This window comes from Choloepus didactylus, chromosome 6 (genome assembly GCF_015220235.1).
Source record: "Choloepus didactylus isolate mChoDid1 chromosome 6, mChoDid1.pri, whole genome shotgun sequence".
In the NCBI taxonomy this organism is placed as follows: domain Eukaryota; kingdom Metazoa; phylum Chordata; class Mammalia; order Pilosa; family Megalonychidae; genus Choloepus; species Choloepus didactylus.
Genome location: NC_051312.1, coordinates 113,794,102 through 113,815,089, shown reverse-complemented (window position 1 = coordinate 113,815,089; position 20,988 = coordinate 113,794,102). Strand labels below are relative to the sequence as shown.

The window sequence follows — 20,988 nt, the reverse complement described above, 5'->3', positions numbered from 1 at the left end:
TCAAAGCCTCAGTGCTGATATGGTTTTCTTAGGACATACAACTAATGTATCGAAATAACTCTCAGCAAAGAGCAGCTATGTCTTCCACAAAAAATAAATCATAGTAAAGATCACTATTTAAGGAATGTCTATGTTGCTCCATGCAACCTTCTTTGCCTCACTGTGGAACTTGGGCCTATCATTTTAAATACCTCATGAGGCAGATAGGAAAAAGCAACTATCCATCTACAGGCCTCAGAGCTCCAGGTTTTCAAGGAAAAAAAAATATCCTTCATATGAGCTGGAATAAGGGTCTAATTTGAATGGTCCCTGGAGGAGAAAGTCCACTTTTGCAGCCTGATACCTACATTTTGAGCCAGAGTGTGCATCTGTTGGGAAGGCTCTATGCTCAAATTTTAACTCAAGGCCACTGTCTTCTCCTTACCCAGGTTTCCACCAACATACTCATCACCCTTTCAATTGCTGTCAGTAACTCTGCATAACAATCTATAGGAGTCACAGTCTTTATTCTCCAAAGGAAAGAATGTTTTCAAGGTCAGGCTAAGTGGCAATGGGATGATCCATTGAGTTAAATTTCGAATACAGTGTAAGAAAGGGGTGCTCTTCATTCTGTTGCATATGGATATCCAGTTTCACTTGCACCACTTGTTGAAAAGACTATTCTTTCCTAATTGAGTGTACTTGGCAGAAAAATCAATTGGTCATAGATGTGAGGGTCTATTTCTGAACTCTCAATTTTATTGTATTGGTACACACACAAACACAAACACACACACAGGCATGCGCACGCGCGCGCGCACACACACACACACACCCTTGTACCATGCTGTTTTGACCACTGTAGCTTTGTAGTAAGTTTTAAAACTGGGAATGCGTGAGTCCTCCAACTTCACTCTTCTTTGATGAGATGGTTTTCGCTAATCAGGGCCCCTTACTCTGCCAAAAAAAAAAAAAAAAATTGATTGAATTTTCCATTTCTGGAAAGAAGATTATTGGAATTTTAATGGTGATTGCATTGAATCTGTAAATAACCTTTGGTTTAATTAACATCTTGACAATATTTAGTCTTCTAATCCATGAGCATGGAGTAGCCTTTTATTTATTTAGGTCTTCTTTGATTCCTTTAAACAATGATTTGTAGTTTTCTGTATACGTCTTTACACCCTTGGTTAAATTTATTCCTACAAATTTGATTCTTTCAGTTGCAATTCCAAGTGGACTTTTTTTCTTAATTCCCTCCTCAGATTGTTCATTACTAATGTATAGAAACACTACTGATTTTTGAGTGTTGATCTTGTATCCCACCACTTTCCTGAATTTGTTAATTAGCTCTAGCAGCTTTGTTGTAGATATATACAATCATGTCATTTGCAAATCATGAAAGTTTTACTTTGTCTTTTCCAATTTGGATGCCTTTTATTACTTTTTCTTACCTAATTGCTCTAGCTAGAACTTCCAGTACAATGTTGAATAATGGTGATGACAATGTACATACTTTTCTTGTTCCAGATCATACAGGGAAAGCTTTCAGTCTTTTACCATTAAATAGGATGTTATTTGTGTATGCCCTTTATGATGCGAGGAAGTTTCCTTCTATTCCTGTTTTTCTATTTGTTTTTATCAAGATGAGGTTCTAGGTTTGGTCAAATGACTTTTCCACATCAAATGAGATGATCATATATTTTTTCTCTTCACTCTGTTAATGCGGTGTATTACATTAATTGATTTTATGTTGAGCAGTCATTCTACACCTGGGATAAATCCTATTTCATCATGATATATAATTTTTTTAATGTGGTGTTAGATGTGGTTTGCTAGTATTTTCTTGAGGAAATTTTGCATCTATATTCATAAGGGATATTGGTCTGTAATTTCTTTGTGGTATCTTTATCTGGCTTTGGTATGAGGGTGATGTTGGTTTCATGGAATGAATCAGATAGTGTTTCTTCCAGTTCAATTTTTTTGGAAGCATTTGAACAGGATTGGTGTTTCTTCTTGGAATGTGGTAGAATTCAGCTTTGAAGCCACCTGATCCTGGACTTTTCTTTTTTGGGAGGTTTTTGAGGACTGATTAAATATCTTTACTTGTAATTGGTCTGCTGAGATTTTCTATTCATTCTAGAGTCAGTGAAGGTTATTTGTGTGTTTCTAGGAACTTGTTCATTTCAGCTAGGTTGTCTAATTGGTACATACTGTTGTTCACAGTATCCGCTTATGATCCTTTTTATTTCTATGGGGTCAGTAGTAATGGCCTCTCCTTCATTTCTGATTTTAAATATTTTTGTCCTATTTTTTTCCTTCAGTCTAGCTAAAGGTTTGTCACTTTTATTGATCTTTCCAAAGAACCAACTTTTGATTTTATTAATTCCCTCTTTAGTGTTTTTATTCTCTATTTCATTTTTTTCTGCTCTATTCTTGTTATTTCCTTCCTTCTGCTCACTTTGGATTTAGTGGGCTATTCTTTTCCCAGGTGTATGGTTAGGTTTTGTTTTTTTTGTTTTTTTTGTTTTTTTTTTTTGTGTATATATATATATATATATAAGCCCTGTCTTCTTTTTTTAATAAAAGCATTTAGGGCTATAAATTTCCCTTTCAGCACTGCTTTCACTACCTCCCACAAGCTATTTTTTTTCTTTTTGAAGGGTGAACAAAATTATTTATTTGCCTCTCTGTCCATCATGGATAACTATATTATAACATTTGTAGAATTCTTTATGATAGAAGTAAAATTTTAAAAATAATTTAAGACATTTATTCAACTGTTAGTCTTTTTTCCACTTAATGATTTTGTTGTATATACTAAACGTGGCTGACTTTACCATTTTATATTATTATTATATTTTATTAATTTTACTACAATTTATTATATTTTAATCTTTAGATATCTCAATAAAATAAGAAGACAATTTCACTCAAGTTGTTTTACTATAATTTTTCATCCACTTGGATTAGTCTTTTTTTTATTTATCTTTTTTTAATTGGGGAAGTTAGGTTTACAGAACAATCATGTATATAATACAGGAGGCCAGTATACCACCTTACTATTAAGACCATGCATTGGTCTGGTACATTTGTTACAACTGGTGAAAATACTATTTTATAACTGTACTAAGAACTATAGTCCATTGTTGAACTTAGGGTTCACTGTTTTGTGAAGTTCCATAAATTTTAAAAAAAATTTTATTCTAATAACACAAATACAGACAAAAATCTCCCCTTTAAGTACATTCACTATGTTGTATTCTCGTTTTCATTCATCTCCAGATATTTATTTCCCTTGTGAATTATTCTTTGACCCATTGATTGTTCAAGAGTGTGTTATTTAACTTCCATATATCTGAAGATCTTCCATTTCTCCACCAATTATTGATTTCAAACTTCATACCATTGTGGTCAGAGAAGATACTTTGTATAATTCTGATAAAACTTTTAGAAGTTAATCTACTCCAAAGCAAAGAATCGATGTCTGGAAATTTAATTTTGACAATTAAAAAACACTTCCTTCCCCTCCATTTTGCATGACTGTTCTTTCTCAAAAAGAACATGATTGCAATTAAATTAAATTCATAAAATATTTCTGTCAATTTATATAAGGCAATTTGTTCTTCATGTATTTTGCCCATTAAGATGGGTAGAGGTGAACACAGAATATTTTTGAAACCAAGCATGGAACACATATTTAATGCACTGAATTTTTTACCTAGATTCACAGATATTGTATTGTATAAAGGACTATTACTAAAAATATAAGAAATATTTTATGATGAAATTTTCAGTGTGAATTATGAGGAAACTTTTTCTTATGGCACAGTATTTATACTAGGAGAAAACAACTTACTTAGCTATACTGAAATGGAACAAAGATAGGGCACAGTGTATTCATAAATACATTATGCGCCTGTACATACACACATACAGAACCATGCTTCCAGAATTCACAGAACATTATCAGAGAAACTTATAATCATGTCTATACATTATGTCCATTATGAATAAAGTTATTAATTTTGTAATAAAATAGCCTATTAACATTTGTCTCTGCTTTGCATAGCTGCATCTGGCATTACCATTCATTTACATTAGTAACGCCTCAATGAAAATTAAACATAGCTTATATTTGTGGACTTCATCATCTGCTTTTATAGAAAAAAACTTTAGTGTGCACTATTTAGTTAATAGGGCTGCTTATTATGGAGCTAGTGGCTTCTGTATGTTTTAAGACCATTTTCTCTCTGGTATCATGACACTAAATAATCATTTTCTTCAAAAACATATTGCTTTACACAGCTACACCCTAAAGCTTATGTCAAAATAGTATTGCCATGTGTTGGGGATATCCTTAACACATTTGGTCCAGTTACATATAAATCTCATCAATTTCACTCTTTAAAGAAATCTCACCTGCATTCACTGGCAAGATAGATGACCAATAAGGAGAGCGAAAAAAGAATTTATTTACTGAAAAACTTTAGATTTTTAAAAGTGGACATACATTCGAGAGACAAATAACTAAAGGTAGCCATGATTAAAGAAGCAAAGACAATAACAAAGTTTCATCAAACAGAGCATATCATAAAAGAGACAACAATTAGTTTTTAAAAGATTCCAGATGGAAATTCTGGAGTTGAAAATAGAAAAGCTGAGATAAAAATTCAGTAGAGGGACTCAACAATGGATTTAAACTAGCAGAAATAATATGCAATTTTTAAGACAGACTTATAGATATTATACAATCTAAAGAACAGACAGAAAAGAAAATAAAGAAAAATTATAAGACCCTCAGATAAGCGTGAGAAATAGCTAAGCAAACCAATATACATGTAATGCAGGTACAAGAAAGAAAGGAAAAAGCAAAAGGAGTAGAAAAAAAATTAGTGGAAAAATGGCTGAAAAATTCCCCAAACTTGATGAAAAACAATAATCTATACATCCAAGAAGCTCATCAAACTCCACGTAGGATAAAAAAAAAGAGATCCACACCCACATATATCATTAAAAATACACTGAAAGCTAAACACAAAGAGAAAAATTTAAAAAAAAAAATGTAAAAATTACTTGTCACATTGAAAGGAACCCCAGTGACATTAAAAGCTGACTTCTTATCAGAAACCATGGAGAACAGTAGAGTGGAAGATATAATCATAGTCCTGAAAGAAAAAGAAAAATAAAACAAAACAAAAAAACTTCTCATCTAAGAAGCTTATATCCCACAAAACTAACATAAAAAAATGCAGAAATAACATTAACAAAAACTGAGAGAATTTGTTGTTAGCAGATCTGCCTTACAAGAAATACTAAAAAAAAAAAAAAAAAAAAAAAAAAAGTCCTTGAGATTGGAAGTGACACCAGACAATAATTTGAATCCACAGGAAGTCAGTAAAGGTAAAGGTAACTAATAATTACAACAGACAATATAAATACATATGTCTTCTCCTTTATTCTCTTAACTGGTTTAAAGGAATTTTATTTTCCTCAACTGTATCATGCCAACCTATCTTTTCCTCACTGGGCAGCAAATCCTAGGTATATTCTATAACTTCACATCATTTTCATTTATTTAATGTTCATCCAGTTTAAACTACAAACTCATATCTGATACTCAATAATTTCCCCTACCCCACTGCTATAACAATTTGTTTCTTCAAGAACCTGAACCTGGGAGGATGCTGTGGTCTTCTCCCCATCCTTGGAATGGAGTTGGAGTTCTTGATATGTTCCGGTTTAACACCACTGTCTTAATTTTGCCAGGCTGCTGTGATAAAAACCACAAAAATTGGTTCTGGCTTAAGCCATGTGTTCCGGTTTGCTAAAGATACCATTATGCAAAATATCAGAAATGGATTGGCTTTTATAAAGAGGATTTGTTAAGTTACAAATTTACAGTTCTGAGGCCATAAAAGTGTCCAAACTAAGGCACCAACAAGATGATACATTCACTGAAGAATGGCCAATGGCATCTGGAACACCTCTGTCAGCTGGGAAGGCACATGGCTGGCATCTGCTGTTCCTTTGCTCCCAGACTGCATTTCAAAAGGGCTTTCTCCAAAATGTCTCTGGTTCTCTCTTCACTTCTTCAGTTCTTGTACATCTAAGCAGTGGGATCCCCTGCTAGCTTCTCCAGAGCAAACTCTGGGCTAGCATCTCCAAAGGTCTCCAAGCATCTCCAAGTGTCAGCCTCAGTATCAGCTCTTAGCTTCTCTCCAAAATGTCCCTCTCGACTGCTCTGAGCTCTTTCTGTTTGTGAGCTCTTTTATAGGACTCCAGTGATTAAATCAAGATCCATCCTGAATGGGTGGGGTCCATATCTCCACAGAAATAATTTAATCAATGTTTACCCCACAGTTGATTGAGTCACATTTCCATGGAAACACTGACCCCACAAGATTGCATTAAGGAATATGGCTTTTGAGGGGACATAATATATCCAAACTGGCACACCACAGGACTTTATTGTCGCACAGTTTTGAGTTAGGGGATGTCCAAAATTGAGACATCAGCAAGGCGATGCTTTCTCCTCTGGTACTGGCTCCTGGCATCCTTGGAGTTCCTTGGCTTGTATCCCTGCCTCACATCACTTGTCACATGGCAATGTCCTCTCCTTTCTTCCATTGACTTCTAGCTTCTTGTCCCTCCCCTGAGATTTTTCTGACTATGTCTGAATTTATTCTGCTTATAAAGGACTCCAGTAATTCAGATTACTGCCTTCAATCATTTGGGCCACACCTTAGCCAAAAACAACATCTTCAAGAGGTCCTAGTTCTTGTTGACTAGAGTCACATGCACAGGAATGCAGATTAATATTAAGAACATAATTCAACCTACCACAACAACCTATACATTTTTAAGCCCTAATGTCTCTTGTACTGGAAGCCTAGAAGCAGAAGTGAGGAAGAGAATGGGTCTTTTACAAACAATTAAGTTGATTGTGTGATTTCTTTGGTTAATGTGGACTGGGTCATTCATGTACCACAGGTAGCAGACACAGAAACGCGTGTTCTCTTTGAAGGAGCAGTTGTGAGTCCTTTGCAGGATTTTGTAGAAGTTCCAGCTCTATGTCAAACCCTTCCAGCACCTATTAAATCCTGACTCTGGCAGTACCCTCTTTTCTGTGATCTCTGTGTCCAGGAGCCTGCAAGAGAACTCAAGCCCAAGTGGAAAAGTAACACAAGAAAATTCTCACATCCTTTTCATATGAATAGGTGTTTTTATAGGCTGCCCCACTGCCAACCTTCCCTCCATTTATAAAAATGTCTTCTACTGTGTGTTCAAAGAGAGATTAGATCTGCTATCCAAGTACAGAAAAAAAATTCCAGCTGGGTAAAATATGCCAATATTTAATTTTTGCTGTCATTGACGATCTTTACAAATTGTCTCTTGAAGCCTCCCTACTTTGTCTATAGTCTGAGAGAGACAGAGTGGGTGGGTGGAGCTAGAATACCTAATTCTGGGCCATAACTCATGATTCCTTTTCAAGCTTCTGCTTTAGTGATATTTGGGGTTATCAGACATTATACAGTCAATTATAGATAAACATAAAGTTATGCACTGATACCAACTTTTTGCAGCTCCTAGTACATCTCTATCTATAAATGGAGTCATTTAAAACCTCATTATTCTCAAGTTTGGTCCACAAGAAACAATTCTACGGCAAGAAGAACAATCTGTTCTTACATTCTCTTAAATATATGAATCAATGGTGGTATGTGAAATGATTTTTATGGAATATACAGATGAGTATTTTTAAAATCCGCAATAATGATATATCTATTTTAGTGCATGTTAAAATAAATATAATTAACATAGGAAAATCATGATTTTACCAACACTGTATCTTTAGAATGAATCTAACTTTAAAAAGGGAATTGAGTTAGTTTCAATTTTTTAAAAAGTGCTAAGAAAATATTAGTAGAAGGAATAATTAAATATGAAAACAATTTATAAAGATGTTTTCCATGAACGAAGGTGAGTATCCCACAAGTCTATTTTAATGTAAATCTAAACGCAATGCTTTCTTACTTTCGTTATGGGAGAAAAAGCATTCCAGCTAGCACTTTTTTAAAATCAGATAAACCAGAAATGCATTATCTCCAAATTGAAGTTGTAAGGGAATGCTCAATTCTTTCATGAGAATAAACTGATAGTTTTTGGTAATTCATGATTCTGTATCTCAAGTTAAAAGTAACTGCTAGTTTACTCTTTAAAATTAGTTGTATCAGAGATAGATTGATTTTATCTCCCAAAATTTATAATTAGAAAACTATCAGATCATTCTAATAGGTCATGACCAATAACTTGAAGTTGAACAGTGTGGTATCATCTTAATTTTAGAGTCCAAGAGTAGTTATAAATGTTACTTAGGAGGCATTCATGATTGTATCTATGGTATGAGTGGATGTACATAATAAAAACTCCATTTTATAGGGCAGCAGATAGCAGATACATTCTGTGTGTATGTGTGTGCCTTAGTGTACATAATACATTCCATGTGGTCAAGAAAATAATTCTCTATGAAGCAAGAGCTAGTGCTATTTTTATATTTGGCCACACACCCTGGTATGACTATTCACGCCAATTTATTTACAACTCTTGATAAATCTAAAGTGAGTTTAAAATAAATTCTGAAACTGCAATGAAAAAATAAGGTTATAGCACAATCTGTGACAGATCTTGTTGAAGGATCATAAAGAAAAATCATGTTAAAATCATTTTGTGAGTTTTATAAACCAGGGGAAACTTGTCTGCCAAAGACATCTGACCCCAATGAATGTGCAATGTAATTTTAAAATAGATTTACTACAGCCAAAAGAGACTAAGATGAATGTCAGAAAACAAAGTGCATGACATATAATGAATAAGGAATAAAGATGCCAGATTATTCTGAAAGTATTGAAATAAGAATTTTATGTGAACTACCCCCACTAGAAAGCAAACTTGGATTAATACTTTTTGAATGGAATAGAGGTGGATTGGGGGCACTGGCTCAGCATTTTGGTGGGGCCTAAGTTGATGACAGAAACAGTATGGCAATGACAGAAAGAGTTCTCTTAACACTGACTTGTTATAATGTGTTAAAGAGATCATACCTAAAAATCCTTTTTATACATCCTAAGTGCAACGGATTTAAACACTTCACAGAAGGGTGTTACAAAAATAAATATAAATACAAAATCCCATCTTTCTATTAAATCTAAAATTTCATAGATTTAAATATTAAGGAATTTGATAATTTGGTTTCCTATCTTCTCCTCTTTTTAAAACACGTTTAAATCTGTTTAGAAATATATTTATTTTATTACCACACACTGAGTAGACAGTAAATATTTGTTGCAAAAATGAATGAATGAATAAATGAATATTGAAGTTAAAACTTTTTATTCAAGACATTGATGTCTGTATCTTGGTTTACATCCCTGGAAAGATCTCAAATGATGATTTTATTTTATTTGGAAAAAGTATAGCATTAATATTGGTAAATATTAGAATAGAGTCATGACCCTGTGACATTTTTTTAAACTATGATTTTTAAGTAACTTTTACACGTTAGTGCTCTATAACAGCACTAAGCATGTTTTTTCAAATGTATTTTACTAGAACATTCCACAATCACACATTATTGTAATGTAATATTATGTAATATAATGCAATGTATTATAATATGTTTTGAAAGATGCCATAGCAGGGACTATAGAGGTTACGAGCGATTTTTAAGTCAATCTTCCTTTCTCTACATAAGAAACAAAGCCTTCCATACTTCCTAAGAAACTATAAACAAGGCAGTATATTTAAAGTTTCTGAAGTGTATATTTTGCATACTATACCTATCTTTTCCAAAAGTCTCTAATCTTGATTCTGTTTGTGCTTCAGTTCTCTGACAGGTCCTCCCAATTTCTTTTTGCCCATCTGAACTTTCCAATGCCTGTTGAAACTCTATGCTACTGTAAACAAATAATCTAGCACTCTCTTTTTTTACTAAATGCTTTTTAGTCACCTTTGTGAAAACTTGGCTTTGTCCTTAGAACTATTCTTTGATACTCCTCTCCTCTAGAGGCTGCTCAGAAATTGGATGATTTTTCTTCTAACCTAGTATTCTTTTACCTTTCTAAAAAAATAATTAAGTAGGGGTAGAAGAGGGCAGGAGAAAACAGAGAGAGAAAATAACAAGCTAAACCATGTAGTATTTAATTCTATTATCATTCGTTATAACTTCAGTATCTCCCAAATAATTCACCCGGCCTTCTAAGATTATTCTCCTTTAACCTATTCAACTCCATTTCAGCAACACACTTGCAGGCCCATAAACATGACCTTGTGCTCACCAAAACTGAACTGCACCACCACTGTTATTCCACACTTGGGGAAATAAAATATATACATAAATCCAACTATCAAAATAATCTGCTTAAATACACAGGATAATGAGCTCTGTTGGAGTAAGTCCATGGGCTCTGGCAATTAAGCCAATATAACATTGCTTAATTGTCTTTTTTTTTTTTTTTCTGATTTACTGTAAAATACTTAAGACTGACAAAGAGAAATAAATAATAATACAATGGTCACCCATATCACCAGTAGCCAATTTAAGGATTAAAACATAACTAAAATCCTTGGAGCCTCCTTTGTAGTCTTTGCTATCAAACTTCATCACTGCTTCTGCCTGCTGAAGTAAACAATAACCAGAAAAGTTTATCATTTCCAGGGATTTATAAACACTTTAACTCCCTATATATATATCCTAAGAGTTATGCATGTTTTAAAATATCTAAATATCATCATAAATACATTTTTCTTAAATTCCATGCCACTCATTTTATTTATAAAATTGATCCTTTTATATATATATGTAAACTTTGTTTTTTAGTGCTGTATAGTATTACACTATATTCATTACTTCTGTTGATGAACTTTTAGGTTATTTCCACTTTTGGATATAAACATATTTTTATGTATCTTCATGTATACGTGATATTACAAAGAGTATATATCCCCAGGAATGGAACTGGTGTGTCATTTAATATGTGCATGTTCAACTTTACTAAATATTTTGTTCTCAGAAATATGAAGTATACAAATATAAAGTCCAAGAGAGAGATAGGATTTTGGTTTTCTTTTGTTGCTATATTCCAAACACCTAAAAGAATGTCTGACACTTGGTGGGAGTATAATAAATATTGGTTGAATTAATAAATATGCATCTATATATACAAGTGCAAACATAACAGAAAACTATAAACATTGTTCATTGTAAATACACAATAGGCATGTTTAAGGTGCAGCTAATAACCATAATACTTGAAAAATTTTGTTGTTCTGGAATTATAATTAAAGAAAATTTCTAAGTGAAATGATTCCCCATATTACACGTATCTGCGCACATTGAACAAGCATTGTGTACACTGATATTTAAAGTATTTTAATGTAATAAGTAAGCTCATTTTTTGCTCTTTGCTTACCTAATCTAGGATATACTGATGACAATGGTATTCACAGGGAATAATGGATATCTAAACTATTTCTATGTTTTGTTTTAATAACATTCAGAGAGGAGAAACTATCCCCACACATTTATGGGTGGGACTGTAAGAAGAGATTTTAAAGTAATTTATTCACAATGAAACAAATTATACTATATTTTCAAAATCAATCTTTAAACCTTTGTGAGTAACCAACTCCAATAATTTAACTTGTAAGCTTATATTTAAATTTAAACCTTTTCCATGAAAGACATGGATCCTGATCCATAAATTTTCTATGCATAATTTTCTGTTAATAGAAAACAAGAAAAAAATATTTTATCAAATTTGTAAATTTGTTCATTGATAATTTTAATAGATTATCACCTAATTCTTTGACAATAATTGCTAAAATTATGGAATATATCATAATGATCTGTAGAAAGTCTGTTCTTCCAACTTCTTTTACTTTTGTCCTTGGATCTTATCTGTCATTAAAAAATATATTGCCGGAGGCGTAGCAAGATGGCAGAGTGGTGAGGAGCAGAATTTCATCTCTCCCCTAGAGCAGCTGGCAATTACCCAAGAACTATATGAAACAGTGTTTTCGGGGTCTCCAGTAACCAGTCACACACTGGACACAAGTTTGGACTTGGAGGAAAAGCTGAGATCGCAGCGAACATTGTAAGTTCCCCAGACCAGGGGTCTGGCGCCCCTCCCCACCCAGACCTCACAGACTGTCTTGCTGCCGGCTCCTGAAAGGGGGGGAAAAAAAACCAAAAAACAGCAATCTGCTGAGGGCAAGAAGGGAGGCTCAAACCAGCCTCAACTGCAGAATTAATTAACAAATTAATTAACTAACTTTGGGAGCTGGGGTGCTAAAGAAGGGCTGGGCTCCGAGAAGTGGGGGCACATAAAAGCGGGCACCCATTCCCAGACTCCAAAAAAGCCATTTTTTTCCCCTACATTTTGTCCCTTCTGGCTTCTCACTGATCCCTTATCTTTTTGCATTTCAATAGTCCCCCCCCCCCCCTGCAGGGGTGGAACTGAAGCGGTTGGAGAGTAATTATCAGACAATAGCCCAAAGCATATCTTTAAATGCTCTATTCTGACACTGACAAAACTTCCAGGCTGGGGAAAGACTTCTAAAAGAGACTTTTTTTTTTTTTTCTTTTTTCTTTTTCTTGATTTCTTTTCTACTTTTTTTTTTTTTTTTTTTAAATCTAAAAGTAATATATGTGCTTATTTTCTATCGGAAAGCCCAGGTTGAGGGACTAGGCTGGGCTTGGGCGAGACAGAGTACCCACAGTGTCTTTGAATTCCGTATTCACTACTGAAGGCCTCCACCCCCGTCTTTAATTGGCAACTCAGGCTGACCAAGGAATCTACCTGGAGAGGCCCCAAAGAGGAGAGGGGAGAACGGAATAGTGCCCCTGAGAGACAACTGGAGTTCTGAGGATTGGGAGAGTGGAGGGAGGTCCAGCTCAACTGGCAGTCCTCCTTCTGGGAATTCAGACCCCAGGGGCTGGAATTCAGATTCCGGCTTCAGTCAGCCACGCCCCTGACAGGATCAGAGTCACCAGGAGAACTAAAGTCTACATACCTCCTTACACTGGTGGGGGAGCTGTGGGCTGGCCAGCGCCACCTGCTGGACAGAAGAGGAAAAGCACCAATTCTAAAGGCCTCATAGGAGGGTCTCATTCTCAGGAAAACTCCATACCCTACCAATGAGACCTGGGCCTCACTAGACTGGGAAAATCTGACTAGGGTCGACCATATCTGAGGAGACCCACTCACAAAAAGGTTACATAGAGGCAGAGCAAGAAACAGAAAAAACAAGAGGGGAAAAATTCTGATCAACTAAATAGAACCTAAGTTAGAGGTCTAGAATAAGTTGAACTGAATAACAGAGGCCAGAGAACAAAGCCAACCAACAAGAAAACCACTAGGTAAAAGACAGAAAACAAGCTCCAAAATAAACTAATCAAGAAAATCAGATGCCTAGACAACTTAAGACAACAAGCCATACCAGGAAACATGAAAACATGGACTAGCCAAAGGAACAAACTAATAGCTCAGCTGAGACACAGGAGTGGAGGCAACTAATGCTAAATAAATTTGATGAAATGAAGGAAGATATAGCAAAAGAGCTGAAGGATATAAAGAAGACACTGGCTGACCATAAAGAAGAATTCATAAACTTAAAAAAACAAATGGCAAAACTCATGGGAATGAAGGCCACAATGGAGGAGATGAAAAACACAATGGAGGGATACAACAGTAGATTTGAACAGGCAGAAGAAAGGATCAGTGAACTGGAAGACAGGTCATTCGAATTCATACACACAAAAGAACAGATGGTGAAAAAAATGGAAAAATATGAGCAGAGTCTTAGGGAGCTGAGTGACAACATGAAACGCACAAATATACGTGTTATGGGTAACCCAGAAGGAGAAGAGAGGGGAAAAGGGGCAGAAAGAGTAATAGAAGACATATTCACTGAAAATTTCCCAACTCTTATAAAAGACAGAAAGTTAGAGATTCAAGAAGTACAACATACCCCAAATAGAATAGAGCCCAATAGACCTACTCCAAGACACTTACTGGTCAGATTGTCCAATGTCAAAGACAAAGAGAGGATTCTGAAAGCAGCAAGAGAAAATCAATCCATCACATACAAGGGAAGGTCAATAGGACTATGTACAGATTTCTCTGCAGAAACCATGGAGGCAAGAAGACAGTGGCATGATATATTTAAGATACTGAAAGAGAAAAACTGCCAACCAAGAATTCTATATCCAGCAAAACTTTCCTTCAAAAATGAGGGAGAGATTAAAACATTTTCAGACAAACAGATACTGAGAGAGTTTGTGAATAAGAGACCGGCACTACAAGAAATACTAAAGGGAGTGCTACAGGCTGATAGGAAAAAATATATTGCCTTCTTGACTTGAATAGCAGTATTGGAATCATTAAAAATACAAAAAATACCAGAGAATTAAGCAAATCTGGCTGCATAATTCATATATTAAAATATCAGAAACAGTTTTATGTTTTATTTTGCATAAACACAGCAGATGCATTGCAAAGTTGAAAAATACTCAACATAAATTTTCTCCTAAATAGCTACTTTATCTCTGTCCCTTCACAAGTGTTTATGATTAGCTTTCACATGATAAAATCACAACATATTAACATTAGGCTTTAAATACTTCATTACTTTATTAAACACAATCCAATTTAACTATTATTGGTGGGGGGGGGGGTCGGGGAAGAGGGGTAGGAAGAAGGAGAAAAACTTTCTCCATGAAAGAAACATTGATTTGTATTCAGGCATATACACCAGCAGTACATACTTCTACAAAAACCCTGAACTCCAAAGAGTTTTTTATACACTTTGAGACTACAATTGGTAAGTTACCTTAAAATTTAAACATTGTAAAACTGCCCTGCTATGACTAACATGCAGCTCATGAAACATGCCACTCACAACATAATTTTGACACCTAACTTGATTTATGCCTAGGAAGCCACAAAACTGACAGATTTCTATAAAAGTATTTAAATATTTGCTCTCAATGCTTTAAGTACTAAACTGGCAAAAGCCTAACCTTTAAATATATGATTTTTAATTCATTTCCTTTTATTTATTGATATATAATTTTCATACAATAAATGTCACCATTTAATACGTACATTTTGATGCCCTTTACTATGTGTTGACAAAGTAGAGTTTCATATATTTCAAACTAGTTGTATTGATAAACCTTAAAGTTGAAGAGTTACACCATTAATAATTTCCATGGAAGCAACAGCTGTATATTAATTACTAAGTGGCAATGAAAAAACACATCACTAGCTCTACTGTTTCAGTGCGTTGATATGCCACATCTGGATGTCTGCTAATGAAGACAGATTTATATTTTCTTTTACGTTCTGAATTAATTTTCCTTCTTTTATTCCACATACAGACAATGTTGAATAGAAGTGGTGAGACTGGATTCCCTTGTTTGCCCTGTTTAGATCTTTGATAGAAAGTATTCTGGCTATAAACATTAATATGATGCTAAACATAGGTTTTGCAGATACCTTTATCAAATTGAGAAAGTTGTCTTCTATTCATACTTCACTCAGAAATTTTATTACAAATGAATGTGGAATTATTTCAAATTATTTTGCTTCATCTTTTGAGATGATCTTATGTTTTGTCTTTATTTTTTCTTTTTTGATTTGTCAATAGGTTGAATCGCATTAATTGATGGGAAAACAATGAACCAACCATGCATTCCTGGGATAAATGCCACTTTGCCTTGATGTAGTATCCTTTTCATGTACTGCTGGATTCCACATTTTCCAATATTTTATGAAGCAACTGTTTGTCCATGTTCATGAGTGATATGGCTTTAACTTTGTTTTTTGTTTTTTGTTTTTTGTTTTTTTTTTTGCCAGGGGAGTTTCACTTTACATTCTCTCCAGGTAAGCTATTATTTTAAAAGAAATCTTTGCCTCATATTTCATTCAATAATTGTTGTAGGTTATTTTCAATAAAATATTCATCCTTTCAATTTCATATCTGGCATATCTTCAAAATGCTATCCTGTCCTACTTCTATTTCTACTTTGTAGTCCCATCTTGTTTACATCTGACTTTTGAATACCTATGCATGTCATGGTCTTAGCATTCAAATAACTGTAACATTTTTAAAAGCATAGGACATGTCTTACTTTATTCCAACGCTTAGCAGATTTTCTGGCATATGGTTTCCAAGAGTTTAAAGAGTGGAAATATTACATAGATCATTTGTTTCTTCTTTTTTATTGTTGCTTTTTTATTTTGGGCAAAAAAGAGAGCATATAAACCATTTTTTTACAAAAAGTACTCCTATATATACATAGTGGTATAGCATGATTTGTTTTTGAAATTTACTGTTTGTCAAGAAAATATGAATACTTTAGAACTATTAACATATAGTTATTCTTCCTTATGTTTTTGTTCTGAGACTTTCCAACTTTACATATATTATGATACAAAATAATAAACTTCAGTTTCCTAAAAGGAAAAAAAACTCATTTTTTTTATGTTCCATTTATTAAAACCATACTCCAAGTTTCAGAGTTGTTTTAAATCTATCAACCATAAACTAATGGACATGGATAAAAAACAAAAACCTCCAATAAAAGAGTAGTTTTCTGAATCTCAATCACAGGTATAAGATTACATTATGAAAATCAAAAGTTGAACATGTTCTTAGAACCCTATCAACATATATTATTAGAAAAACAAACTAAAGGGTTATTTTTGGTTATTGAGAATATGAATGATTATTTTTACTACTTGTTTGAATTTTCTGAATGAGATGTTTTACATTTTTGTTGACAAGGTCCTCTTTTTTTTTTATTTTAAAAGTCATAGGTTTACAGAAAAATCAAGCATAAAATACAGAGTTCCCATTTACCCTCCCAATTACTAACACCTTAAATTAGTGTGGTATATCTGTTAAACTGATGAAAGAAAATCATTATAATTGTACAATTAACCATAGTCCATAGTTTACAGCACAGTAAGCTGTGCTTGGAGGGAGCAGATCATCCACCCTGGAGCTTGGAGGGAGTGAGACTAGTTCTCCATTTTTTAGGGAGAGTGCCACCACCCCAATACTTGGAGATGATGGGGCCCATGTCATAGCATTTGCAGAGGGCCTAGCTAAGACCGCAAGGATCAGAGAGGGTAGATCCTGTGCCCAGGCATTCACAGAGAGACTGGCTGCCATCCCAATTTCACCCCTGTGTCAGGAAGAGCATGGCTGCCGCACAAGCCCTTGGAAGAGTAAGAGCCGCCACTCTATCAAGTCCAGAGGAGAAAATATTGATCAACAGATGATTCTCAGACCTTGAAATTTAATGGAATTTCCATGCTGGTTTTCATACATGTTCAGGATTCATGACCCATGTTTTTCTTCCAATTTCTCCCTTCTGGACTGGAAACGTTTATCCTTTGCCTGCTCCTTCACTGTATACTGGAAGCAGGTAAGTTTTTTCCTAGGTTTTACAGGTCTATTAGACACAGGAATTTTGCCCTATAATTTTGCCTATACCCAATGAGACTATGTACTTAGCATTGCTGTAAAATGGCTTAAGGCTTTAGGATGTTACGGTAGAATGAATGTATTTTGCATGTGGGAAGAACATGTCTTTTTGGGAGAACAGAGGGTGGAATGTTGGGAATTGAATCATGTCCTCCACAAAGGTCAACTATGGGTGTCAGCCCATTTGTAAATAGGACCTTTGAAGATGTTATTAGTTAAGGTGTGCCCAAACTGAATGAAGCTGTGCCTTAATCCTAGATGGCTTAAATCCTTACACGCAAAGTAAACTGAACATGGAAAGAGAAGCCAAGGGAGCAGCCAGAAGCTGGATGTCAGTGGAACCCAAAAGAGAAAGAAGATGCCACCATGTGCACAGCATTTTGGAAAAGCCAAAGAACTCCAAAGATTGCAGGCCAGCCAGAAGATACCAACCCCAGGAGGAAGCAAGCCTCTAGCCTCTGAAACAGTGAGCCAATAAATTCCTGGTGTTCAGCCAACCAACCTTATCATATTTGATTCAGCATCCATAAAACTAAAATAATGGTTATAAAATAAAGTAGGATGGACTTCTGGAAAGATGGTGGAGTTGGGAAGACAGAGCAGGCTTCTCCAACATGAAATAAACTAGAGAGGGGCCAGAGGGCTGCAGTTTCGAGGTCTGACCAGCCATAGATGGCCCCCTACAGTACATGGTGGGGACTTGGAAAAAAATGGAGAGACACAGCGCTTCGATGGATGGGTTGAATTTTTCAGCAGGAATGGCCTCCTGGGGCCGGAAACGGCAGACGGCTGCCAGGCAAGGGAGTGAGCAGTAGCTCTCCCCTCCCATGCACTCACCTTGGCAGTTAGCTGGGGACGTAAAGCCAGGAGCTCCCGTGAGGGAACCCAGGAGGCAGCATTTACTCATCCCCCATGGAAGTCAGGGGTATGCACCGGCAAGAAGCGGGGATACGAGAGGGCGCCATACGGAGGCATCAGGAGACCCTCCGACACCCCCAGAGGATCGCAGATGCATGGCAGGCCAGTGGGTATGCTTCAATGGACTCCTTGCTGAACTGCTCAGGGCCCAGATCGCACCCCAAGGGCAGGCAGTCCCCAGTACACATGGAGAACTAGTGCATTGACTTGATCCCCACCCAGTTTGGACTCCACTCAGTGCATAGAAGTTCAGGGAAGACCAATTTGAGAATAATACCGAGCTCAAGAGTGCCACATGCTGGTAGGATAGGGAAACTGCACCCCAACAAGCTCTAGATCTCCCAAATTATATATAAATGCTCAAATAATCCTGCATTCCCCAAATTAATTTTATCAAGAAAATGCACAAAGCCAACAGAAAATCATAAAGTACCTGAAGAATCCAGAAGATACGCACAAGCCAAATGAACAATTAAAAAGCCAGAAGATATGAATGAAGCAGACATGGTTAGAACTAGGGCAAATTGGGCCAAAGGGTAAAGGACAATACTGACTGTTTTAAAATTTCAAATTCCATGTGAGACCAAAGGAAGAGATGTTTAGTTGGTGCAAGATCTATATTTCCTAAATAATATAACTCGCACAGTTTGTGCAAATACCATAATTACACGTAACTTTGGATAGGAAGTGAGACCTGGTAGGTTTGCATAGGTTAGTGTGCAATAGCGACACATCCCAAAGTAATTTGGACAGAGAATAAAAATATATATGCAGGGCCCCCCTGAGGAGCTGGGGGAAAATGCAGAGGTGTTGGGCTTCCTCGCCTGGATTGTTGCTGATGTTCACACAAATATTGAGGACTGGCGGTTTGAAGTGCCGAGCCCTCTCTCACGGGACTTGCCCTTATGAAGCTTGTTACTGTAAAGGAGAGGCTAAACCTGCTTATAATTGTGCCTAAGAGTCTCCCTGAGTATTTCTTTGTTGCTCAGATGTGGCCCTCTCTCTCTAGCTAAGCCAACATGGGGTGTGAACTCACTACCCACCCCCCTGCCCCCAATGTGGGATCTGACACCCAAGGGTATAAATCTCCTTGGCAATGTGGGATATGACTCCCATGGGTGAAGCTGGACCCAACATCGTGGGATTGAAAACATTTTCTTGACCAAAAGGGGGATGCAAAATAAAATGAAATAAATTTCAGTGGCTGAGAGATTCCAAATAGAGTAGAGAGGTCACTCTGGTGGGCATCCTTATATAGATAACCCTTTTTAGGTTTTAATGCATTGGAATAGGTAGAAGTCAATACCTGAAACTATCAAACTGCAACCCGGTAGCCTTGACTCTTGAAAACGATTGTATAGCAATGCAGCTTATAAGGAGTGACAGTGTGATTGTGGAAGTCTTATGGATCACATTCCCTTTATCCAGTGTATGGATGGATGAGTAGAAAAATGGGGACAAAGTATGAAATGAAAAATAGGGAAGGAGGGAGGGGTGTCTGGGGTGTTCTTTTTTACTTTTATTTTTTATTCTTATTTTCACTTTTTCTGGTACAAGGAAAATGTTCAAAAAATAGATTGGGGTGATGAACGCACAACTGAATGATGGTAATGTGAACAAGTGATTGTACATTTTGGATGACTGTATGGTATGTGAATGCATCTCAATAAAATTGAATTGAAAAAAAAGGTTTAGAAAAAAAAATTGAGGGAGAGCTTAAAATTTTCACAAACAAACAAATGCTGAAAGAATTTGTTAACTAGAGACCTGCCCTACAAGAAATACTGAAGGGACCTCTACTGGCTAAGAAAAAAGAAAGGACAGAGAGGTCTGGGGAAGGGCACAGAACTGAAGAGCTTTAGTAAGAGAACCTTAAAGTAAATAAAGAGAGAGATGGGAAAAATTCATCTGACAAATAAAAAACAAAGGATAAGATGGCTGATTCAAGAACTGCCTTCACAGTAATAACATTGAATGTGAATGGAATAAACTCTCCAATTAAAAGATATAGATTGGCAGAATGGATTAAAAAATATGATCCATCAATATGTTGTTTACAAGAGACTCATATTAGACACAGCAACACAAAGAAATTGAAAGTTAAAGGAATGAAAAATATTCCGTGTAAGCCACAGCCAAAAGAAATCAGGGTAGCAATACTAATTTCAGATAAAATAGACTTTAAATGCAAGGATGTCATAAAAGACAAAGAAGGACACTACAGACCAATAAAAGGGAAATTCACCAAGAAGAAATAACAATCAAAAATGTTTATGCACCCAATTAAGGTGCTCCAAAGTACATGAGACAAATATTGGCAAAACTGAAAGAAGCAACAGATGTTTCAAAATAATTGTGGGAGACTTCAATACATCACTCTCTCCTAGAGATACACCAACCAGACAGAGGACCAATAAGGAAACTGAGAACCTAAACAATGTGATAAATGAATTAGACTTAACAGATATATAGAGAGCATTACATCCCAAATTACCAGGATATACCTTCTTGTCTAGTGCTCATGGAACTGTCTCC

General features: G+C 35.5%; 1 long non-coding RNA gene across 1 annotated transcript in view; it reads right to left on the bottom strand.

Annotated features, from left to right (window-relative positions):
- Positions 1 to 805: 805 nt before the first annotated feature.
- Positions 806 to 20,988, bottom strand: part of LOC119537787 — a 56,322-nt gene continuing 36,139 nt past the window's right edge. The window contains exon 6 of the long non-coding RNA XR_005217463.1: positions 806 to 936. This is a non-coding gene — a long non-coding RNA (uncharacterized LOC119537787). The remainder of the gene's footprint in view (positions 937 to 20,988) is intronic.